Genomic DNA, 8525 nt, shown 5'->3' on the forward strand with positions numbered 1-8525 from the left:
TTTCAGTATCTCAGGGCTCCAGTCAGGGGGTCAGGTGCACTCTAGCGAGGAGACAGGAGGTCTCAGCCCAGGATTCTTGTGGGGTCCTATTGGGAGGTCAGGGTGTGGGCTTATGCAGCATGGAGCTGAGTGTAAGAGAACCAATGAAGAGGCGAGAATGACACAGACCCTCACTTCCATGTGATGTCTCAAGGCAGAACAGGCTGTACAGGCAAGTGGGCATTTTTGTTTGCTATAAAGTTAATGGTAAAGTTAATGGAGACTGCATAGAGATGTCTGGGCAGAGGTCAACTCAGAGAGAAGTTTTGTTAACCAGGAGGCTAAATAGATCTGTTGAACTAATGCAACACCCCTGAATAAATAATTGCTTATTTCTCATTGAACTTTTCTTTCATCTTTAATAAAAATAAAATATATTTCCTGACTTCCGTGGATTTATTGAAAAACCATGATGAGGCCATATTCGTTTTGGGAAGTCTGAGAAAATGGACTATAATTCCGCGCTTAGGAAAAAGCGGTATGCAGCCTCCCATAAGGAGGGTGAGATAGATATAGATATATATATATATATATATATCTATATATATATATCTATATATAGATATATATATATAGATATATATATATAGATATATATATATATATATATATATATATCTATATCTATATCTATATCTATATCTATATCTATATCTATATCTATATCTATATCTATATATCTATATCTATTTATATATATATATATATCTATCTATCTATATATATATATATATATATATATATATATATATCTATCTATATATATAGATAGATATATATATATATATATATATATAGATATCTATATATATATATCTATATATATATAAAAGAAGATAAAGTGTAGGTGGCGCTCCCTGGGAGGTGTATCCCTATATAAATGTACAAACAAAAATACCTAGATGTGTTGTGCTGAAAACCATCTAAATCCTAGACATCAATAATATATGTGAAACAAAACTTGCATATATATACATAATCACAATAACATAACAGGTAGATATTGCATCAATACGTGATAGTGAAAAAATGTGAACAAATATCACTAAAGTGACATAATGAATTCTATATATCCAGTATCCTGTTAACTGAAGGGAAGGAATGGGGCCATCCAAATATTCCCCTGCTGACACCCACTGTATGCCCTGGTTAACAAAAAATGTATAAAACATATAATAATAATAATAAGTCCACGTGATAAGTGTCCACTCCAATAAAAGTAGATATATTATTATTATTATTATTATTATTCAGTATTTATATAGCGCCAACAGTTTACGCAGCGCTTTACAATATAAAAGGGAGACAATACAGTTATAATACAATAAAATACAAGAGGATTAAGAAGGCCCTGCTCAGAAGAGCTTACAATCTAATAGGGTGGGGCAGGTGGTACAAAAGGTTGTAACTGTGGGGAATGAGCTGGTGGAAGTGGTAGGAGATTAGTTTGAGACGTGATAGGCTTTCCTGAAGAGGTGAGTTTTCAGGGATCGCCTGAAGGTAGCAAGAGTAGGGGATAGCTGGATAGATGGAGGTAGCGAGTTCCAGAGGATGCGAGAGGCTCTGGAGAAATCCTGGAGACGAGCATGGGAGGAGTAGATGAGAGAGCTTGAAAGCAGGAGGTCTTGAGAGGAGCGGAGAGGTCGATTTGGATGATATTTGGAGACAAGATTAGTGATGTAGCTCGGGGCAGAGTTGTGAATGGCTTTGTATGTTGTGGTTAGTATTTTGAAATTAATTTGCTGGGTGATTGGGAGCCAGTGTAGGGATTGGAGTAGAGGGTTGGCAGACACTGAGCGGTTGGTAAGGTGGATAAGTCTGGCAGCAGCATTCATGATAGACTGAAGAGGGGATAGCCTATGGAGAGGTAAGCCAATGAGAAGGGAGTTGCAATAGGCGAGAGATAACAAGTGAGTGAATGAGGAGCTTGGTGGTTTCATTTGTTAAAAAGGGGCAAATTTTAGAGATGTTACGGAGGTGAATTCTACAAACTTTTGACAACGATTGGATTTGAGGCTGAAATGACAAGTCTAGGATTACACATAGTACCCTGACGTGAGGGGAGGGACTGATGGTTGCATTGTTGATTTTGATGGAAAAGTCATGGAGGGGTGCATGGGCGGGGGGGAATATTAATAGCTCAGTTTTAGAGAGATTTACTTTAAGGAAGTGGTGCGACATCCATGCTGATATGTCAGTTAGTAAGTTAGTAATGCGAGAGGAGACTGAAGGAGTGAGGTGAGGAGTAGACAGATAGATTTGGGTGTCATCAGTGTATAAGTGGTATTGGAAGCCATGGGCAGTTATTAAGTGACCGAGGGAGGAGGTGTAGATAGAGAAGAGAAGGGGTCCAAGAACCGAGCCTTGGGGGACCCCCACAGAAAGGGGCAATGGAGAGGAGGAGACAGAGTTGTAGGTGACACTGAAGGAGCCCTGTGATAAATAGGCAGAGAACCAGGATAGAGCAGAATCTCGGAGGCCAAGGGAATGTAGCTTATTGAGAAGGAGCGGGTGGTCAACAGTATCAAAGGCCGCAGAGAGGTCAAGTAGTAGGAGTATGGAGTACTGGCTGTTGGTTTTAGCAGTTAGTAAATCGTTAGTGAGTTTTAGTAAGGCAGTTTCCTTACCAGACTGTAAGGGGTCAAGAAGGTTATTTTCATTGAGGTAGGAGCTAAGACGGTTGTAGACTAAGCATTCTAGAAGTTTAGAGGTGAATGGGAGCAATGAGATGGGTCTTAAGTTGTTCAGGTCGGTAGGGTCCAGTGAGGGCTTTTTAAGAATGGGAGTGATCTGCACATGTTTTAGAGGGGAGGGGAAGATGCCACTAGAGAGGGAGAGATTGAAGATGTGGGTGAGGGAGCATAGGATAGAAGAAGAGGGTGACCGTAGTAGTTGTGAGGGAACAGGATCCAAAGGACAATTGGTTAGGTGGGCATCTGAGAAAATTTTTGTAACCTCTTCCGTAGTAGCCAATTCAGGAGAGTGTTGAATGTGCTGCTAGGCAAGGTATGTTGGGTGGGGAACACGTACGCACAGTGGAGATGTCCTCACGAATTGCATCGATCTTGTCTTTGAAGTGATTGGCAATCTCTTGGGCAGTGAGTGAGTTAGTGGGTAGAGGGGGTGGTGGATGAAGCAGAGAGTTAAAGGTTGAGAAGAGCCGACGGGGACTGGATGACAAGGAATTAATAAGAGAGACAAAGTAGGCTTGTTTGGCAGCATGGAGGCATGAATTGTATTTTAGAAGGGCAGATTTATATAGGGTGAAGTCTTGCAGGCATTTGGTTTTACGCCACAGTCGTTCAAGAGCACGGCAATGTCTCTTGAGACTTCTAGTGTTGTCAGTTTGCCAGGGTTGTAACGGTCGGGGCCTGATTCTGCGTGTGGTTAGAGGAGCAAGTGCATCTAGTGATGATGAGAGTGAACTGTTGTAGACAGAGGTGGCCAGGTCAGGACAGGACAGGGGAGAGATTATGCCATATAGGTGGTCAGTAGCAGAATAGAGAAGAGAAGGGTTAAAGTGGCGAAGGTTTCTACAAGTAATTGTTTGCTGCTTGGAGGGATGGGTGGTTGGAGGCAAGGGTACAGTGAAAGTAATGAGGTTGTGATCAGATAGAGGAAAGGGGGTGTTGGTGAGGTTGCCAGGGTTGCAGAGATGGGAAAATACAAGGTCAAGGGTATTACCATTGGAGTGAGTGGAAGTATGTGTCCATTGGGTTAGGTCAAAAGATGAGGTTAAATCGAGAAGTTTAGCTGTAGTTGGGCTGTTAACATTGACAGGAATGTTAAAGTCACCAAGAATAATGGTTGGTATTTCAGAGGAGAGAAAGTAGGGTAGCCAGGCAGCAAAGTCATCAAGAAAGCGCGATACTGGTCCTGGAGGCCGACAAATTGCTGCAATCCTCAGAGAAATGGGAGAAAACAGACTAATACAGGGCATCTCGAAAGTAGAGAGGGATAAAGAGGGAGGGACAGGAAGGACTTGGAAGGTGCTTTGTGGGGATAGAAGGAAGCCAACTCCACCTCCTTTCTGTCTGTTGGGTCTGGGGCAGTGAGTCCAACGGAGACCACCATTGGAGAGGGCAGCAGGAGAAGCTGAGTCAAAATTTTGAAGCCAGGTTTCTGTTATGGCGAGTATGTTCAAGCCATGAGAGATGAAGAGGTCATGTACAGTGTTTGTTACAGATGGAGCGGGCGTTCCAAGGGGCGCGTGAGATTGGTGGGGTGCTTTGAGGAAGCAGGAGGATAGAAATTAAACTGAGTGGATTGCGGTGGTTGCCAGAGGGAGAGGTGTATTGGATATGTGGCTTGCATTTGGAAAATGGCGGACCAGGATTAGGAGCAATGTCACCTGAGACTAGGAGAAGGAGGAGGGCGAGGAAGGCAAGGTGGGAGTGGGATGTGCATGAGCGCACGTGTCTAGTGGCCCTGGTGTTTATGTCAGCATGTGGGTGCAGCAAATGCAGGAGATGAAGGGTGCCATAGTAGGGAGAGGGTAGGAGTGAGGGTGATATGTGCATGCTGCAGGGAAGAGAGGAGGGGTAGAGTAAAGATAATTTGAGGATAGAAGACACCAATGTGAGAATGAAGAGAATAAGGAGCATGTTAGTGCATAGAGAGTGGGAAACAAACCTAATATAAAATAAATGTCAAAGCTGGTTTGCTTGTCGTCTTGCAGAGTGGAGCAGAGTTCTTGTTCATGCAGCTTTAGTTATCCTGTTTTTATTAAACTGCGTCGGTGAAACTGCGCATCACTCGTGACTGAGTCACTCAGGACAGAGCCATGATGTCTGCGCCTGGCCCCTGTCTGTGGATATACTCCACATCAAATATATATGTAAGCGACAGCCATAAAAAATTAACAAAATATATAAAACTAAAAATAAAGGTGAAGCTCCAGATTGGCAAAATGTTCATACGTGACTCTTGTGCTTTATCAATATCCGGTGACTTCTGTGATCCCCCTCAAGGGTCCCCACTCACCAACTCCTGGTACCCCTGCAGGGGTAATGGGCATATACCAGCAAGATGAATGGCTTCCTAGGTCCAGTCAGAGACTCCACATGTGTCCTCTATACAGCCCAGCCTCCAGCATTAGGTGGTACACCGGCTTCTTGTGGTCATATCCGCTCAGGAAATAGAACTCTACCCTATGATCCTAGGAGAGCTGCTGCACATGAAAGATCCCAGTACTAGAAGTGCTGTACATTTCCCCATCCCAGGAGAGTCCATGTGTGCCTCCTTGTAAGTCTTCTGGACCTGGGCTTCATCTTAAAGAGGTGGGAATGGCGTGTGGAAATTTTTTGACCGCTGGGATCTTTTTAAACAATTTATGGCTATAGGGTAGAGTTCTATTTCCTGAGCGGATATGACCACAAGAAGCCGATTATGTTTCCTACCTGGAGGAGCTACCAAGGAGATATAGTTCAGTGTCCAGTAGTCTGCATGGGATATGGCCATGGTTCTGGTAACAAAGTGTTTACCATTACCCCTGTCTACAATACAGTAACATCCTGTTTGGCCTGAGGGGGATGCCAGAGAGTGCAGGGTGCCTGGGAGGTTGTTGGTTGTTTTGCCTCGTGTTTGCATGGAAGAATTGGCTGATGAAGGTTCCGCAAAGGAGTAATTCAAGAGGCAACACACACAAGTGAATATGATGAGGCCTGCCATAACAGTAGATAGGAACTCCTTTGCTGAAGTTAATGACTCAAATGCTACAGTAAAAGGTGACACTGACTGTGTTACTGTCCACTGGGACAGAGCAATATTCCTACAACACTTGTTCCAGAATATGGCTAAAGAGTGAGTGGGTGCTGAAGCAAACATCAGCTGGAGACCAAAAGGACTTCAAGGCAAGAAGTATATCACCACCACATCACAGCAGAAGACAGCGATGTTTTGGAGCCACATACGACCCCTTCATAGGACAAGTGAAGGTCCTAGGTGCCTGATAAAAGGGTCCTGCATGGCACCAAAACATCACTGTCTTCTGCTGTGATGTGGTCTTTCAATAAAGCCTTGGACCCTTATATGGAGTTCTCTGGTGTGCCATGACAAACTGTATCTCTTGCCTTACTGTCCACTGGGAAGCAGGAGTAACCCCAGTTTGGAGACCCACAGAATGCACTGTGGTTTAGGCTTGGCATCTGAACTTCTTGAGTCTTATACTGAGTCTGTGGCTCCCCACCAACTATGCCTGTCTGCCCCATATTGGCAATATATGACTGTTAAATTATGCTGTAAGCATGTAAGTATTTTACATTTTCCATAGTAGAGTTGGGGCTTGCAAGAGAGAGATCACTTTGACCCAACTGGCCAACTTAACCACTTCAATACCGGACACTTTTATCCCTTCCTGCCCAGGCAAATTTTAAGCTTTCAGCACTGTCACACTTTACTTCAATACATTTTTATTACATTTTCAAAAGGAAAAAGTACAGACATAAACAGAAATAGTTTAAGATCATGTTAAATACAAAATCGTATAACAAAGAATTGGTGAGTGATCTACTTTGAAGCTACATAAATCACACTACATCCAAACAGAGAGTGAGGCTTTCTCATTAAAATGATCAACTGGGACATCGCACCCCCACCCAGACACCCCATCCGGGAGCAAGCTGTGTCTGAAGGCGGGAGGCAACACGGCCTACCCCACCACATGTTCAGAGGAATTGGGATCCATAGTTAAGTGTGTTATAGACTTCAAAAATGTTATAACCGTCTAATAAAGTGTTAGATATATCTACCACTCTTATAAACTTGTAAGTTATATCCGTGTTAACCAACATAAGGAGCAGGAAATTTTAGGGAAAGGAATGGGGCTCTGCGTGTACCCAGATATCTCTGATCAAGACCTATTATATGTGTGCTCTTAAACCACCTGTATATATGGAATTTGTTTTACACCTCTCCTTGGTGAGCTCTCCATGGAGACCACCGCTTAAAAAATTTAGGTAGCATGCCATGTTTGTACGCCATAATTTGTTCAAAGGAGTAAGTCTCAGAAATGAGATTTATTACTTCACCAACATTTGGGGCCATATCTGATTTCCACTTCCGCATAAGTATAAAACGTGCGGCGAAAAGCGTATGCATGACCATGTGTCTAAGATCTGGGGGAAATTTTTCTATTCCAATGCTTAGGATAGCCAGCTTGATGTCGAGCCTAGATATAAACCCAGTCAATTTAGTTATAAGTTTAAACACTGAATTTCAGTAACTACGCATATTAGTGCAGTACCACAACATGTGAGATAATGTGCCCACTAGACCACAATTCCGCCAGCATTGATTGGATTTCTCGGCCTTGAATTTAGCCAACAGGTAAGGTGTGTAGTACCACCTAAGGTGTAACTTCTGTGCCATCTCCCAATATGTGGAGCATTTCGAGGCAGACAGGTTATGCACAATCGCTTTTTACCACTGGGTCTCCGTGATGGTGACATTAAGTTCTGCAGCCCATTTCCGCATGGGGTTGGATACTTTAAAGTCAAGTTTGTCATGTAGGCAATTATAGAAAAAGGAAATGCCCCTTCGTTTGGGATTCAAAGATGACCAAAATTGCCACGCTTCTTGGGAAATCTCTATTTCTGATATTGTATTAGGCAGTAGTGTGGATTATATTTGGGCATATGTTAGGAATTCTCCTTTTGGCAAAGTAAAACTTGAGGACAATTCTTCATAGGGAATGAGTTTACCTTTCCTAAGAATTGTTGGTATGTCATTTATCCCCTTTGCTTCCCATCTACGAGTTGCTATATTGGAGTTAATGAATCTCAATGCTCCCAAATGGATTGGGACCTTTATTTGCTTATTCGATTGGTTACCGAGTTGTAAAAAACGTTTCCATGCTAGTATGGAGGCCGATATTGTAGGATGATCCATGCCAATTTTGATATTAGGGGATATTGCAATGACATGTAAGAGAGATTGCAGGCTCCCTAATAGTATTGCCTCCTGCTCTAGGGAACACCATGGTTTTGTGTTTGGTTGTATAAACCAGAATCTAAGTTGGTCTAGCAAAGTAGCTGTGTAGTAATCTTGAATGTCGGGCACCCCCATTCCACCCACCCTTCTATGCCTACGTAGTATATCATGGGCGCATCTAGATTTACCACTGGACCAGAGGAATTTAGAAATAATTTTCCTTATATTTGAGAAGAAGTTGAGTGGGATTTGAATTGGCAGTGTCCTAAAGACATAGAAAATCTTGGGAAGTATAGACATTTTAAATGCTGCTAGACGACCCGCCCATGACAAATATTGTTTACCCATTTTAGAGGTGTCTTTTTGGGTTTCAGTTAGTAATGGGGCAACATTTTCCTTGTATAAGTTGGATAAGGGATAAGTCAATGTAATTCCTAAATATGACAATGAGTTGGAGGCCCAAGGGTAAGAGAACTGGGATTGTAAAGTGCTCTTCAGATAATTATCAATATTTATTCCTAGGATATTTGATTTGGATTCGTTTACTTTATAGAAGG

The sequence above is a fragment of the Aquarana catesbeiana genome, linkage group LG01 (assembly GCF_042186555.1).
Source record: "Aquarana catesbeiana isolate 2022-GZ linkage group LG01, ASM4218655v1, whole genome shotgun sequence".
Lineage (NCBI taxonomy): Eukaryota > Metazoa > Chordata > Amphibia > Anura > Ranidae > Aquarana > Aquarana catesbeiana.